Below are 17,830 nucleotides of genomic sequence, written 5' to 3'. Positions count from 1 at the left end.
AGAAAGTGAAGAGGAACTAAAAAGCCTCCTGATGAAAGTGAAAGATGAGAGTGAAAAAATTGGCTTAAAGGTCAACATTCAGAAAACTAAGATCATCACATCTGGTCCCATCACTTAATGTCAAATGGATGGGGAGATAATGGAAACAGTGGCAGACTTTATTTATTTGGGCTTCAAAATCACTGCAGATGGTGACTACAGCCAGTAAATTAAAACACACTTACTCCTTGGAAGGAAAGTTATGACCAATCCAGATAGCATATTAAAAAGCAGAGACATTACTTTGTGAACAAAGGTCCGACTAGTCAAGGCTGTGGTTTTTCCAGTAGTCATCTATGGATGTGAGAGTTGGACTATGAAGAAAGGTGAGCACCGAAGAATTGATGCTTTTGAACTGTGGTGTTGGAGAAGACTCTTGAGAGTCCCTTGGACTGCAAGGAGATCCAACCAGTCCATCCTAAAGGAGATCAGTCCTAATATTCATTGGAAGGACTGATGTTGAAGCTAAAACTCCAATACTTTGGCCACCTGATGTGAAGAGCTGACTCATATAAAAAGACCCTGATGCTGGGAAAGATTGAAGGCAGGAGGAGAAGGGGACGACAGAGGATGAGATGATTCGATGGCAATACCTACTCAATGGACATGAGTTTGAGTAAACTCTGGGAGTTGGTGATGGACAGAAAGGCCTGGCGTGCTGTGGTCCATGGGGTCGCAAAGAGGCAGACATGACTGAGCGACTGAACTGAACTGGATGTCTGATTCTTAGTGATCCCATCAACTGTTACACAGAGACACATACATACATATACATAGATGGATATTTTAGATTCTTTTCCCATATAGGTCATTACAGAGTATTGAGTAGAGTTCCCTGTGCTTTACAGTAGGTTCTCAGTTATCTATTTCATATATAGTCATATGTACAAGTCAATCCCAATCTCCCAATTTATCCTCCACTTTCTGCCTTGATAATCATAAATTTGTTTTCTACATCTTTGACTCTATTTCTGTTTTGTAAATAAGTTTGTTTGTACCATTTTTTAGGTTCAAATGTATTTCTTAAATAAACAATCTTGTATAACTGAAATGTTCTTCATAATATCCATTGTAATTATAGACTATCTTAGTAAGTGTTTGCCATTTTATACATACCTATTTCTTCTAGGACCACAGTCCTTTTTTTTTTTTTTTTTTTACAATATAAATACTTACACTTTACTGTTTATTGTCTGGCAACTGTTAAAAAAAGAACTACATAAATAGTGCTGAAATTATTAGAGAAAAATACCTTCCTTATATTAAAATATACTTCAGAAAATAAATGGAATGCATGAACTATAGAGCAATTACAAGAAAATGACAAAAATTGTAATGATATTCATGTGGGAAAGAACTTCCTAACCATGTAACCAAGGAAGAAGTGACAAAAAAACTTAGCATTATAGATAAGCAGGATGATATCCTACCAGCCCCCATCCACAAATCTTCCCCGACATTAGCAGCCTAATCTAGGGGGCAGTTTACCTGCCCCACCAAGTAAACTACGCTAGCTAGGATCACAGTTCTTAGATACAAACTCAACAGGCATAATACACTAAATTTTTTTAAACTTGAGGATCACCTTTATCTAAGCCTTGGATATCATGAAGCCAGAAAAACACCTAAGAGGGATGTGTCACTGGGTTTGGGGATGTTGTGGTGTTTTACAGTGTATTTCACTGCAAAGAAATTTTCTTGAGGTTGTTTGGTGATCTAGTGTCAATCTAACCAACTCACCACAGCTCAGCAATTTGTCAGGTGTTAACTGCTTTCAGTTCAGTTCAGTCCCTCAGTCGTGTCTGACTCTTTGCGACCCCATGAATCACAGCCCAGCAGGCCTCCCTGTCCATCAGCAACTCCCGGAGTTCACTCAGACTCACATCCATCGAGTCAGTGATGCCATCCAGCCATCTCATCCTCTGTTGCCCCCTTCTCCTCCTGCCCCCAATCCCTCCCAGCATCAGGGTCTTTTCCAATGAGTCAACTCTTTGCATGAGGTGGCCAAAGTATTGGAGTTTCAGCTTTAGTATCATTCCTTCTAATGAACACCTAGGACTGATATCCTTTAGAATGGACTGGTTAGATCTCCTTGCAGTCCAAGGGACTCTCAAGAGTCTTCCCCAACACCACAGTTCAAAAGCATCAATTTTTCAGCACTCAGCCTTCTTCACAGTCCAACTTTCACATCCATACGTGACCAGTGGAAAAAACCATAGCCTTGACTAGACGGACCTTTGCTGGCAAAGTGATGTCTCTGCTTTTGAATATGCTATCTAGGTTGGTCATAACTTTCCTTCCAAGGAGTAAGCGTCTTTTAATTTCATGGCTGCAATCACCATCTGCAGTGATTTTGGAGCCCCCCAAAATAAATTCTGACACTGTTTCCACTGTTTCCCCATCTATTTCCCATGAAGTGATGAGACTGAATGCCATGATCTTACTTTTCTGAATGTTGAGCTTCAGGCCAACTTTTTCACTCTCCTCTTTCACTTTCATCAAGAGGCTCTTTATTTCCTCTTCACTTTCTGCCATAAGGGTGGTGTCATCTGCATATCTGAGGTTATTGATATTTCTCCCGGCAATCTTGATTCCAGCCTGTGCTTCTTCCACCTCAGCGTTTCTCATGATGTACTGTGCATAGAAGTTAAATAAGCAGGGTGACAATATGCAGCCTTGACATACTCCTTTTCCTATTTGGAACCAGTCTGTTGTTCCATGTCCAGTTCTAACTGTTGCTTCCTGACCTGCATACAGATTTCTCAAGAGGCAAGTCAGGTGGTCTGGTATGCCCATCTCTTTCAGAATTTCCCACAGTTTATTGTGATCCACACAGTCAAAGGCTTTGGCATAGTCAATAAAGCAGAAATAGATGTTTTTCTGGAACTCTCTTGCCTTTTTGATGATCCTGCAGATGTTGGCAATTTGATCTCTGATTCCTCTGCTTTTTCTAAAACTAACTTAAACCTCTGGAAGTTCACAGTTCACATATTGCTGAAGGCTGGCTTGGAGAATTTTGAGCATTACTTTACTAGCGTGTGAGATGAGTGCAACTGGGCGGTAGTTTGAGCATTCTTTGGCATTGCCTTTCTTTGGGATTGGAATGAAAACTGCTTTACCAGCTTTAAAATGCTCAAGGTATGCCTACCAATTTTGTGGCTTTGGTTTCTAAGATTCCCATTAGCAACATATCTATTACTCCTTTCACAAGATTTTTTTTTTTATATATAGTGACAGACTGAATGGCATTTAAAAGTTCATCTTATGCGTACTTAGATTTTGATATGTCATTATTCAAAAAAGTCTGGATTTCTTGTCTTTATTTCCCCCAGTCTCCCAGGCACTTTATGCTGTGGATTTACCCCAGTCTTTGTAAGCCCCCCAATTGCTGTTATTTTACTTTCTTACATCAAGGGATACCCATTATTTTACCTTTGAGATCTTCCCTAGTTTACCCACACATACACTATCTGGCTACGCTTTTCTGGTAGATCAGTGGTAAAGAATCTGCTTGCCAATGCAGGAGACACATGTTCAATCATGGACAGAGGAGCCTGGTGGGCTACAGTCCATGGAGTCACAAAAAAGTCAGGCATGACTTAATGACTAAACAACAACCCTTTCTGGTTGCCTGTGCAAAGTTCCTGAGACCTGTCAAAATCTCCCAAAGGGGCTTACTTTGCAGAAAAGGTCAGCCACAAACCCAACTGTGGTGGCTCACTAGGTTTCAGTCTAAAAACTCTGGAGTCTTTCAAAACCCAATTTTCGACCTGAAAGTATTACGAAAGATAAGTTTGAAAAGTTCGGATCACAAAATAAATGCAGTGTAATCTGAGAAGAGCTTACCCACTACCCAGAGACAGGCAATGAATCTGAGAGAATCCACAGGACCTACTCTTTATCTAGGAGCCATCTCCAGACTATTCAACAGCTTTCTGTGGGTTCCACTTTGCTGCCCAAAATATAGTTGTTACTTTTACATCTTTCATTCAAGAAAAAACAATCCATAGATTGGGATAACAAGCAGCACAGCCCTCTTTCTGAAGGATCTGGGGCAACAGCGAGTCTACAGAGCATTAGAAGAGACAATGCAGAAGCAGAGCACTTTGGCAAGGAGGTCAGCATTTTCTTTTAATGCTGCTGCTGCTGCTGCTAAGTCGCTGCAGTCTTGTCCGACTCTGTGCGACCCCAAAGACAGCAGCCCACCAGGCTCCCCCGTCCCTGGGATTCTCCAGGAAAGAACACTGGAGTGGGCCTATTTTTACAGTAAGATAAGCTAAAGCTGCAGCGAAGGCAATGGCAACCCACTCTAGTACTCTTGCCTGGAAAATCCCATGGACGGAGGAGCCTGGTAGGCTGCAGTCCATGGGGTTGCGAAGAGTCGGACACGACTGAGCGACTTCACTTTCACGCATTGGAGAAGGAAATGGCAACCCACTCCAGTGTTCTTGCCTGTAGAATCCCAGGGACTGGGGAGCCTGGTGGGAGCCGTGTATGGGATCACACAGAGTCGGGCACGACTGAAGTGACGTAACAGCAAGCCTAAGCTGAGTTGGGGTTGTGTCATTGGTGTATTTTGGGTTTCCTTGGAAGGTGTTTCTAATAAATGCAGGCTGACCTAGGTTTAAATGTGTGATGTGGCCTGGGCCACTGGGGCGATCTTCATTTTGTGGGTCCCGATACAACAAATTAACTTTATCTTTGAACAATACTGCTTATAGAAATACACCCAACAAAAATGCATGCCTATGTGTCCCCAAATTCATGGTTAATAATGCTTATAGCAGTTTAATTTGATGCAAGTTAGAAATAATCCAGTGTCCATGAATATAAAACAAATCAATGCATGCCTGCTCAGTAACTGCAGACTCTTTGTGACCCTATGGACTTTGGCCTGCCAGGCTCCTGTTTCATGGAATTCTTCAGGAGTGAGTTGCCATAGCCCTCCTCCAGGGGATCTTCCCTACCCAGGGATCGAACCCAAGTTTCCTGCATTGTAGGGAGACTCCTTACCAATGAGCCACCGGGAAAGCCAAAAAAAAAAAAAAAATCAGTAAATTGTGGTATATCTATATATTTGAATTTTATGGAATGATGAAAATCAACTATGATCCATACAACAACATATAAATATCACAGACTTTATGCTAAACAACAACAGTGAGATCTAAATGAGAAAATGACGTATATTTCAATGTTATAGATTCTATAAGTAGGTGACATTAATTGATTGTGATAGATTTTACGCTTTACCATCTAAGCCACCAGGGAAGTCCGATAGATTTTGCGTAACTGTTACTTTTGAGTGATTAGTGATTGGGAGAGGGCAAGGGTAGGGAACTCAGGATGCATGTAGTAAAATATTTGTGATTTGGTTAGCTTTTTCAGGTGAAAAATATATGGATTCAAGATCTGTTTAGGGATTTTTGTAGATATATTATCATATTTCAGTGACAGATATGCTTAATAAATAAGTAAAAAAAAATTGGAGGCAGAAAAATGGTAATTTGGAGGAGAAATACAGTGAGAAGTAGTTGGATCTGTTTTGAAGGTAGAGGCAATACTATATTCTGATAATACAGTGTGTACTATGAGAGAAATAAGTTATCCACACCATCTGAGAAACTAGGAAGTTAAATTTATCATTAAAAATAAGTAGCAGCAATATTATGGAGGTAACATCATGTACCTGGTTTATGATATGTGCTTTCAGACAGTCAAGTGTAGATCAAGTAGGAAATTTCAAATACCCATCCACAACTCAGAAGAGAAACCTGGGAAAAAACCACTACAATATTGTAAAGTAATTAGCCTCCAGTTAAAATAAATAAATTTTTTTTAAAAGCATTCAATGCAGGATACAGGAAGCTTGGGGCTGGTGCACTGGGATGACCCAGAGGGATGGTATGGGGAGGGAGGTGGGAGTGGGGTTCAGGATTGGGAACATGTGTACACCTGTGGCGGATTCATGTTGATGTATGGCAAAACCAATACAATATTGTAAAGTAATTAGCCTCTAATTAAAATAAATAAATTTAAATTTAAAAAAAAGCATACAGCAGAGGTAAAAGAAAAAAAATCAAAAAGGATAGAATATATAGCAAATATTACCCACAAAGTGGTGTTTCCATAGTAATATTATATAATTATACCTCTTTGTTAAGAAAAATTTTAGAGGTAGGATAAACATATGCTTATAAACCATGCTCAAAAAACAAAATTGAAGCAGACAAAAAGCCAAACGAACAACAGTTTGGGTGTGACAACATTTGCAAAGCACAACACATCTGGCCTAACTGGTATATATAGAACAGTGACTGTAATATAGATATACTCTTTTCAAGCATATGTGAATCAGTTTTTTAACTGAATATGTAAAGAAGTTCTCAAAAATGTGATATAATTGTACTTAAAAAGTTCTCTGAAAACAACACATCTTTATTAAGCACAGAGTGAACTTAGATACTTATGTGAACTGGGATAATCTCCTTTTATATCCATGAAGAGACATACAATAGGATACATTAAAAGTGACTTTAGATAATAAATTTCATGACAACCATAGACATAAATATTAAATTAATTAAAGTACCTTTGGAATAACACCTAAATAACCCATGAATCAAAAAACATCATACATAGGATTATAATGTACTTCAGTTCAGTTCAGTTCAGTTCAGTCGCTCAGTCATGTCCGACTCTTTGTGACCCCATGAATCACAGCACGTTAGGCCTCCCTGTCCATCACCAGCTCCCGAAGTTCACCCAAACTCATGTCCATTGAGTCAGTGATGCCATCCAGCCATCTCATCCTCTGTCATCCTTTTCTCCTACTTAGAACTGATCAATAATGAATTTCTAAATTGTATGAATTTATATATATTATAAAGTACTTTCTATCATCTAAATGTATGCTATAAATTCTATCAATTATAAATTTTAAATTTATGTCATCTATATTTTTTCTTTAAAGTATTATTTCTCAATATTTTTGTTCTCAGAACACTTTTACAATCATAGACATTATTAAAAAGCCTAAGATATTTTGTGCATATAAGTGTTATCTTTCAAATATCAGTAAATGAATCTGAGTTTTTAATAGGAAAGCTTGTTCTTGAGAAGACCCATGACCTCAATTTGCCTCCCAAACTGATTACATCCCTTTATGGTGTGTATTCAAAGTCTCCCTCCTTCTCACATCATATTTCTAAGAATACAGCTGTAGGGCTGCTAGACATTGCTAACAGTCACCTCAACATTAAAGTTTCACTGGCCATGAGCCACAGACTGATTTGCCTTAGACAAGCTTGCCTTCTAGCCCATGGAAAGATTGTTTTGAAAGTTTTTCCTTTACAGTTCCTTACATGGAATTTCACCTTCTAGATGCCAGAGCCTCTGTAAAATAAACAAGTCAAAAATAGAAGATATTTTCTTTGATATTTTATCTATTTTGTTCCCAATGACGGTGAGGTTAACTTAAAATTAAAAAAAAATGGGGAAGAGAAAAATCTCTTTAATAAAACTGTGGCTCTCTTCCTATAGTAAGTGTTTTACATTCTAGCTACATATTATTCTTGTCACAGAGACCTGGCCCTTTAGAATAGATATTATCAGAGGGAAATAGATGAGAAGTCATTAGCATGGTGCCACTCCAGTATTTGTGGATTTCAAGACTGAATATAACTATGACATCCTTCTAGTACCTATCTTCTTCCTAAGGAAAGCTGAAACAAAACTGCTTGATTTACTACCTTATTGATGCTTACCATGACTGTCTTTCATCTGGACAGAATATTTCTACTCTCACTCTTGTTCCAGATAGTTTTTGGTTTTTTTTAATCAACTTATTAACCCTGGTAATTCCTAAATCACAATAAACTGTGGAAAATTCTGAAAGAGATGGGAATACCAGACCACCTGACTTGCCTCTTGAGAAACAGGTATGCAGGTCAGGAAGCAACAGTTAGAACTGGACATGGAACAACAGACTGGTTCCAAATAGGAAAAGGAGCACATCAAGGCTGAATATTGTCACCCTGCTTATTTAACTTATATGCAAAGTACATCATGAGAAATGCTGGGCTGGATTGTGCACAAGCTAGAATTCAGATTGCTGGAAGAAATATCAATAACCTCAGATATGCAGATGGCACCACCCTTATGGCAGAAAGTGAAGAAGAACTAAAGAGTCTCTTGATGAAAGTGAAAGAGGAGAGTGAAAAAGTTGGCCTAAAGCTCAACATTCAGAAAACTAAGATCATGGCATCCAGTCTCATCACTTCATGGCAAATAGATGATGAAACAGTGGAAACAGTGGCTGACTTTATTTTTCTGGGCTCCAAAATCAGTGCAGATGGTGATTGCAGCCATGAAATTAAAAGACAGTCCTTGGAAGGAAAGTTATGACCAACCTGCTGCTGCTGCTGCTGCTAAGTCGCTTCAGTCGTGTCCGACTCTGTGTGACCCCACAGACGGCAGCCCACCAGGCTCCCCCTTCCCTGGGATTCTCCAGGCAAGAACACTGGATGGGTTACCATTTCCTTCTCCAATGCAGGAAAGTGAAAAGTAAAAGTGAAGTCGCTCAGTCATGTCCGACTCTTAGCAACCCCATGGACTGCAGCCTACCAGGCTCCTCCGCCCATGGGATTTTCCAGGCAAGAGTACTGGAGTGGGGTGCCATTGCCTTCTCCATGACCAACATAGACAGCATATTAAAAAGCAGAGACATTACTTTGTCAACAAAGGTCCATCTAGTCAAGGCTGTGGTTTCTCCAGTGGTCATGCACGAAAGTGACAGTTGGACTGTGGAGAAAGCTGAGTGCCAAAGAATTGGTGCTTTTGAACTGTGGTGTTGGAGAAGACTCTTGAGAGTCCCTTGGACTGCAGGGAGACCCAACCAGTCCATTCTAAAGGAGATCAGTCCTGGGTGTTCATTGGAAGGACTGATACTAAAGCTGAAACTCCAATACTCTGGCCACCTGATGCGAAGAACTGACTCTTTTGAAAAGATCCTGATGCTGGGAAATATTGAGGGCAGGAGGAGAAGGGGACGACAGAGGATGAGATGGTTGGATGGTATCACTGACTCGATGGACATGGGTTTGGGTGGACTCCGAGAGTTGGTGATGGACAGGGAGGCCTGCCGGGCTGCGATTCATGGGGTCACAAGGAGTCAGACATGACTGACTGAACTGAACTGAATTCCTAAAAGGGCTATTTAAGATTGGCTTTTTGGCCCATGTTACAGGTTTGTTCTCTCACTCAGAAAGCACTTATCCAAAGTTTCTCAGCTATATTGATCAAATTAATGGAAAAAAATCACTAACACTGAGCCAGGCTCCTTCATGGCTCAAAACCATTAACTTTAGAATGATGACCAGGAGTCTAACAAAATTCTCTGATTGTTAAGATACCTTACTGATGAAATTAGAGTGTTCTTTCACAATCATTTAAACACAAATACAGTAATTATTGCATGGCAGGTGGATCTCATGGCAGGTGTTTTCCATCTCCTGGTGTTCACACATTGTGTAATTCAGTTATTTTGAGTGTAAATGGAGTCTATGATTTGTTTCCAACCTGTAGAATACAGCAAAGGCATTAATTATGTGTATGTGATTACACTCACCTTTCTAAAATCTTTTCCACCATTGTTAGTTTTGAAGAAATAAGCTATCAGAAGAAATAAGCTGTCACAAGTAATACAAACCCAAAGATATTAATTCTCCAACACACTAAGAGAATTTAGAAACATCCTTCTCCAGGCAAGCCTCTGACGCAAACCCAGCCTTGGTAACACACTGCTCACAGCTGGGTGAGATCCTTCATAGAGGATCCAGCTAAGTCACAGCCAGATTCCCAGGCAACAAAAATTGTATGAAATTATTGATACATGTATGTTGATACAGGTCACTAGATTGGTTTCATTTGTTTTGCAGCAAAAAAGAAACAAAAACAAAAACTAATATATGTAGTATCTTCACTTTCAGTCAAAAACAGGATCTTCTTCTGTGTTTTATTTTCCCCAACATGAACATTTCCACTGACCCAAGTCTAATAGTGTCAATTGTGTGACTGCATTGGAGACTATGAATTCTTTCGTTACTGTAGCAGAGTATTTTCTCTTATTCAGGCAGATGAGTAGAAGTAACTGAAAAGGAGATGTTACACTTAAATCATTGTTTACTCTAATCCTTGGTAGTTGGTTGTAGACCCACCAAAATTCCTTCTGATTCTCCTGTAGCAAGTTATGACCTACATCATTTTAAAATGGGTTTATTCTTTTTCTTTTATAATTGAACATATATAACTAGCTATATTCCAAATAAAAATATTCTGATACTTGGTGACCTGACACAAAATATGCATAAATTTTACTGAAAATATTAAAACATATAGAACAAGTAATATTGATCTCAATATTACCTCTAAAATAGGACAATTAATGGGACTGGTTTTTCATAAAACTGAATAAAATTTTCCAATTCAGAATTTGATTGTGAAACAGATAAAGCCGTATCTTCTCCTTTATTTTTAAACATTATTTTCTATGTGCAGTTAAAAAAAAAAAACATATATCTTTCTTGCAAATACAACTATCAGATCATCTAATCTGAACAGGTATTTTTATAAACCCCCATAAATGAGTAGGAATTAAAAGAATCTAATTGGTTGCTGAAGGTAGTTACAACACTGGTCAAAATGTAGGAATATATATATATATATAAATAAAAAGGTTACAAAGCAGAACTACATGATCAAATTTTATTATTGACTAAGACTACAATAGGGAGGAGTGAGACAAGACTAAGGATAGGAAAGAGTGAGACACTGAGACGGCAGACCGAAGAGACAACATAGATTATGTGTCAGAAAGTGCTCACAAATCACTTTCAATTACTCACTTGTAGCACCTGCAGTCTTTGAGCTAGCAGGTAAGCACTGGTTTCTATCTCCAGAGAAGAGTTGAGGAAAATATTCTGTAAAATGCAGTGAAGGGTGAAGAGTGAAATTATAAGGATCCTCTGTGTAATTAAAGGGTTAGGCTGTAAGACATGACTCGGCTGTTTAATTATCCCAGTGACTCCTAAAAAGAAAAGACCTGTAGTAATAATAGTAACTAATAAAACAGTTGCTAGACGCCTGTAGAAAAATTGTGATGATTATTCATAGGCGAGTCTCTGTCAGAGCATGGGATTTCCTATGATTTTTTTAATTTGTTTACATTTTTCTCACTAAATCATTTTTGTAAAAATTTTTAAAATAAATACATTAGATATAAATAAGATGTAATGGGAAACCACTTGGGTTTGGTTTCACATGATGATATACAATATCGTACAATATAATACTGTAATAACTGAGAGACTTTTCCTGGAACACCTAAGGTGAATTATATAAGACTACTATCAGATTTGGAAAGACATATTTTAAAGACTGATAACAATCTTTTTTATCATATGAGCTGGTATTTTTTAAATGTATGTTAAACTCACTCAAACAAGATTTACAATTTTCTCTTGTATTTTTAAACATTTTATTATTTGTTAATAGTATGAACGTGAACATGAAGTCACTCAGTCATATCTGACTCTTTGTGACCCCATGGTCTGTAGCCTAACCAGGCTCCTCAGCCCATGGGATTTTCAAGGCAAGAATACTGGAGTAGGTTGCCATTCCCTTCTCCAGGAGATCTTCCTGACCCAGGGATTGAACCCGGGTCTCCTGCATTGTAGGCAGATGCTTTACTGGCTGAGCCACCAGGGAAGTCAGCATAAATATAATGAAATGTAAATATCTTAAATGTTTAGTTCAATATGATTTGAAAACTTTATACTGTTTCATCCACCCTAAAACAGGCTACAAAGCAAGGTTATCACTACATAGAGTCCCTTTCTGACAATGTCCGGTCAAGTCTACCCAGTCAACCAAACTCCACCATCTTTCTGATCTGTCACCTCAATATAGGCTGATGTTATAAACAACAAATGAAATCACACAGTATCTAGTCTTCTGTTTACCTTTCACCCACATATAGATTTTTAAATTAATTGAAGTTGCATTTGATCCAGTGTTCTTTCAGCTGATACAAGGTATTCGAACATGGGCTTCCTGGAGGCTCAGTGGTCAAGAATTCACCTGCCAATGCAGGAAATGCAGGTTTGATCCCTGGATCAGGAAGATTTCCTGGGGAAGGAAATGGCAACTCACTCCAGTATTTTTGCTGGGAAATACCATGGAAAGAGAAGGTTGGTGGTCTACAGTCCATGGGGTCCCAAAGAGTCAGAGAGGACTTAGTGACTAAACAACAACATTCAAACACAGAAGTTTATCTATATTTCTTTATCTGAATTTGAATACATTCTTGAATATGTTTGTATTTGTGTATTTTAATTTATCTCGAATAAATGAGCAGATTATTTAATTGCTGGAATGCCGGACTGGATGAAGCACAAGCTGGAATCAAGATTGCTGGGAGAAATATGAATAACCTCAGATATGCAGATGACACCACCCTTATGACAGAAAGTGAAGAAGTAAAGAACCTCTTGAAAGTGAAAAGGAGAGTGAAAAAGTTGGCCTAAAACTCAACATTCAGGAAACTAAGATCATGGCATATGATCCCATCACTTCATGGCAAAAGGTGGAAAACAGTGGCAGACTTTATTTTCTTGGGTTCCAAAATCATTGCAGATGGTGACTGCAGCCAGGAAATTAAAAGATGCTTGTTCCTTGGCAGAAAAGTTATGACCGACCTAGATAGCTTATTAAAAAGCAGAGACATTACTTTGCCAACTTATATCTGACTAGTCAAAGTTATGGTTTTTCCAGTAGTCATGTTTGGATGTGAGAGTTGGACTATAAAGAAAGCTGAGCAACCAAAGAATTGATGCTTTTGAACTGTGGTGTGGGAGAAGACTCTTGAGAGTCCCTTGGACTACAAGGAGATCCAACTAGTCCATCCTAAAGGAAATCAGTCTTGAATATTCATTGGAAGGACTGTTGCTAAAGCTGAAACTGCAATACTTTGGCCACCTGATGTGAAGAACAGACTCCTTGGAAAAGACCCTGATGCTGGGAAAGATTGACAGCAGCAGGAAAAGAGGACGGCAGAGGATGAGATGGTTGGAAGGCATCACCGACTCAACGGACATGAGTTTGAGCAAGATTCGGGAGTTGGTGATGGACAAGAAAGCCTGGCGTGCTTCAGTCCATGGGGTCGCAGAGAGTCAGACACAACTGAGCAACTTTACTGAACTGAACTGAAAACAGGTACATATTTAACTTTCTAAGAAATTGCCAGTTAGTTCCCTAGCTGGTTATACCACTTTTCTACCCACTATCAGTGAGTAAAAGTTTTCTGCATTTTCCATATTCAAAACATTTGACATTCTCTTTATTTTTCTATGTTAGCCTTTCTAGTTTATATGACTAAAGATATCTTCTGTTGATTTCAACTTCATTCCATTAGTGATGATAAATTTTATCAACATTTCAATTCACTTTTCCATCTTTAATCCGTCTTTTTAAATCTCATTCCAGTCCTTCCTCTTTTCTTCTCTACTAAATTCATTTGTTCTTTAGTCAAATATCAACAAATAACATATACTTGAGTCTATTTCTGCACAACCTATTCTAGTCCATTGTTCTATTTCCTATACTTAAAAATGTATCACATTCTGTTAATTATTGTAGTTTTTACTACATTTTAAATTCATATAGTATAAGTATCTTGATTTTTTTTCCTTAGAGAATACTTTTCCTATTCAGTCCTTTACATCTTCACATAAAATTATTTTTGCACTTCCTACAATTTACTGGAGATAAAATTATTTTTGAGTGTATATGCTCTTTGTTTTCATACCTAAATGGCATATTACTTGGATGTAGAACACCAGGATTCTCTTTTTTTTTTTCTTTTCAGAATTTTGAAAATGTTGATAATCATAACTCAGACATTTTCAAGAACACACTAAAATCAGTGTCTACTGAGACAAAGAAGACTGCACACCATGGGGAAGCATGAGCTCTCACTATAAGAGGTATAAATAAGAGCATCTACTGTGACTTTCCAAATCTCAACTATGAGAGAAACTTGACATATTATTGCTATTATAGTTAATGAATTTAAAATTTTGTACATTCTATTAATAACTCATGAGAAATTTTTTAAAAGTTTCCACTATTGTAGATGCTTTTATCAAGAAATTACTAATATTTGTAGAGGAAATTTTTTTTCATCTCAACAGAGAGAGCTCCTTGGCATTTTCTTAAAAAGGAGATTTCTAAAAATTGGAATCAGTCAAAGCTTTCTTCACAGTAAAGGGGCATATGGGCATCTTCTGATACTTGCAAAAAAATAAAGTTTGAATTTCTTTACTTGATTCAATAGAAATAATAAGTCATTTTCATAAAGAACTTTGACTGACTCTAATAAAAGGTTTTTATTTCTAACATTCTCAGTGAAATTCTATGTAATGATGAGCCTCACTCTAAGAAACTATTCTTAAACACCTGTCTCAAGAAACTAATGCAACTGCAGAGATTTTTTAACACTTCAGTTTCTTCTGGAGGGACAAATAGGATTTGAAAAATGAATATCTATTTTAGCCTCATTGTTAGAATGACAACTTACTAAATTATTTACTTAAACAAATACTTAAGCACTCAACTAGCCACCTAATTAAGGCAATCAATCATTCATTATAGTATTCTATATCATAGTGTTCCTAGACTTTCTATCTTCCTGTGTCAACAACTTAAGTCTCTTGCAGAAAAGAAGATGAAGTACAGAAACTGTGCTTTATCCACTGTTTCATTATATGCAGCCCTAGGAGACATGTTCTTCCCAATGAAATTATTATTGATAACATCAATAAAAAGTTCCATTTGAGCCACAAGCAGGGATATTAGGAAAATCACAGTCATATATGAGCAGCAGTCTCATGAATTTTCCTGTTTGGGTCCCATTTCTGGGCCAAGAAGAATAAAACCATTTATCTTCTATAGCTGTACTTCTTACTTATAGTTACTTACTTGAAGTTATATTCACAGACATACAAAAACAGAAATCAAACAAACAAGAAAACTTTTGAACAATGAAATCCAGATCATCGAAAGCAAAATATGGGAACTTTTGGAAATGCTAAATTTACAGTATTAAGGTTGAATCTCTCTAACACTATGCTGTCGAACTCTGCCCTTCAGAGAGCCTCAAATCACATTATGTTATTGATAAAATGTGAGAAATACATGTAAGCTATGACTATCACTTCTCAATGACTGTTTTCTTTAGTCTGACTGACAGCTCTTGAAAACTTTCAAAGAATATAGGTTTATCATAGCCCATTCTATTTCCAGCAGGGTGGGTGTATATTTACCACTAGACTAAGAGGAATACTTTTAACATCTCTTCTATTTTCTCATGTGTTATGTGTTCTTAACAATTTAGATAAATAGGGACTTGGATTTTCTATTTAAAGAACCAGGTTTGTATTTCATACACATCATTTATGACCTTAAATGCATTTTTAAATTTTTCCTGCCAGTTGTATTGTTCTTTGTACTTTTCTTTAAAATTAATCAGGATTATCCTGAAAATAATTTCTAATGAAATATTACTGTCATCCTTTTTATTAAAGTTTTTTGTGTATCAGTGATATAAAAATAAACACTTTATGAAACATGATTTAGTATTTGTAAATACAGTTAATTTTTTCTGATTTTTGTTGTACTACAACTATTTCATTGACAAACCCAATTTTTCTAAAATCTGTACTTATTTTTAAATACAGTGGAAAATTCATTATATCTGAGCATTATAAATGCTCAGGGAGCCACCAGGGAACCTTTTGTGTGCATGGTTCTCTACTGTCTGACTCTTTGTGACCCTGTGGACTGTAGCCCACCAGCCCATTACCATGAATTTATCAGGCTACAGTTGCTCTACTAGCCAATTAACAGTTAAATTACTGGGAATGGGAGAATAGAAAGATGCTTCATTTGATCAACTGTGAGTTGCACATCCTCTTTCCTGTCCTCATTATGGAGAAGAAACATCACCTCCCAAATAACCCTGAAGGTATGATCACCACTTTCCGTGTTTTTAATCTATTGGCATGAGGAACCCAAAGTGACGCTCTCTTATTTTGTCTTCAACTAAAAGCATCTCTCTCCACACGGACCTACAGACATAAAGGGATGATGGTGCAGAAATAGGATGTATAAAACTCCAAGTAGGCTATTGGATCTATTCCTTATGTTTTATCTGGAGATCCTTGACTAACAATGATGTCACTGACTGATAAACAATTCTGAAACATTGGGGAAGATATAAAGCTCATGAATCTGAATGCAGAGAATAACCCAGATTGAGAAATCCTCAAAATAACAAAGTATCCGTGACTGGGCTGCTGAAACACATAGAAACAGATTTCCAGACTCAGTCCTGAAAGAATCACAGCACTGGGTTAGCCATTTGGATTTTTTCATGAGACAGCCTGTGACCTGACTGTTACATGGGAATGGTATTTCCTATCACTAACCATCAAATGAATAGTAAAGTGAAATAATATCCGACTAGGAAAAATGAACATATTGGTAACTGTCAAGGTAGTTTTATATGAGTATAAATCATATCTTATTGATATGTCTGTGTTACGTTAGAACAGACAAAATAAATATTGGATGTAATTCTAAATATATTTAAAATAATTTTCACTCTTAAAATCACATATTGAGATAATATGATTCTGCCTTTAGTAAAATGTATACTTTTCATATGGAGAAAATCAGAATTAAGTGTGGAAATATATAGGGAAATCTGGATAAGCTTGAATGTAAGACTGGTTAACTTCTTTTTTATTGAAAAATTGAAAGGAGATTATAAGTAAATAGAATATAATTTTAGAGAATACGTTTTAGACAAAATTTCTATAAGTTATAGCTTAACTTAAAATCCTACATGATCTTAGAAGTCTATCAAACTCTCTGGATCAATATGTTTTCCCGTATGCCCAAAACAGCTTTCTAACAAAAGAAAAGGAACAAGATACACTTTTCTATAGTTAGCTAAGAAATATTTGAGCCTCTGAAATCAGAATTAAGTTTTATAAGTAATACTCTTCAGTTATTAGACTTTGCAGTACAACTTTACGACTAGTATAATAATATTCATACATCTTGCCGTAGAGTATAATTTTACTATTACCAATTTATTTGTTTTTAGATGTAGAAAGCAACATGGTTGGTTAACTAGCAATATCTATGGCATATTGTATGTTTACAACTTCTTGGAAACATGCCATCTAATATGTGCCGGTATGTTCCTCCATGTTTATGTTTGAGTAAACATACCTTTCTAAAGCATTGTCTTTCCTCTCAGATCTTACTTCTCGAGGGTCTTCTAGTCACCCCATCTTGACTTATGTCAAACAGACCTTTTTGTTTAAATATTAAAGTGAAAAAGTACTAAGCTGAAAGAAAAAGAAAAACCAGATATTAAAATATTCCTTTATCTTCTTCCCTAATGAGGGAGATGAGGAACATTATCTGACAATTATCTGATGACAATTAAATGATTAAAAGTATAGGAAGAACTAGTAGAGTATTTAGACTTGGATATCCCTTTGAAAAGAGTAGTTTTTCTTTTCTTGCTATACTATGATATGAGAAAATTAAGTAACTTGAAAAGTAAACATAAGTTACCATTTATTTTTCGGAGGAAAGACTGTGTTGTTCACTGGACAACCTGTTTGGAAGACATAATAAACATGACTTGACTCCAAGGTGG

At 36.9% G+C, this 17,830-nt stretch overlaps 1 long non-coding RNA gene across 8 annotated transcripts in view; it reads right to left on the bottom strand.

Moving 5' to 3' along the window:
* LOC147366670 (uncharacterized) overlaps positions 1-17,830 on the bottom strand; it is a 927,553-nt gene that overhangs the window by 208,516 nt on the left and 701,207 nt on the right. The window lies entirely within an intron of this gene.

The sequence above is a fragment of the Bos grunniens genome, chromosome 8, assembly GCF_055505025.1.
Source record: "Bos grunniens cultivar Pamir isolate PY7600 chromosome 8, Bosgru_T2T1.0, whole genome shotgun sequence".
Taxonomy (NCBI): Eukaryota; Metazoa; Chordata; class Mammalia; order Artiodactyla; family Bovidae; genus Bos; species Bos grunniens.
Note: the sequence above shows the minus strand (reverse complement) of the source record. Positions and strands in the feature narration are given on the sequence as shown.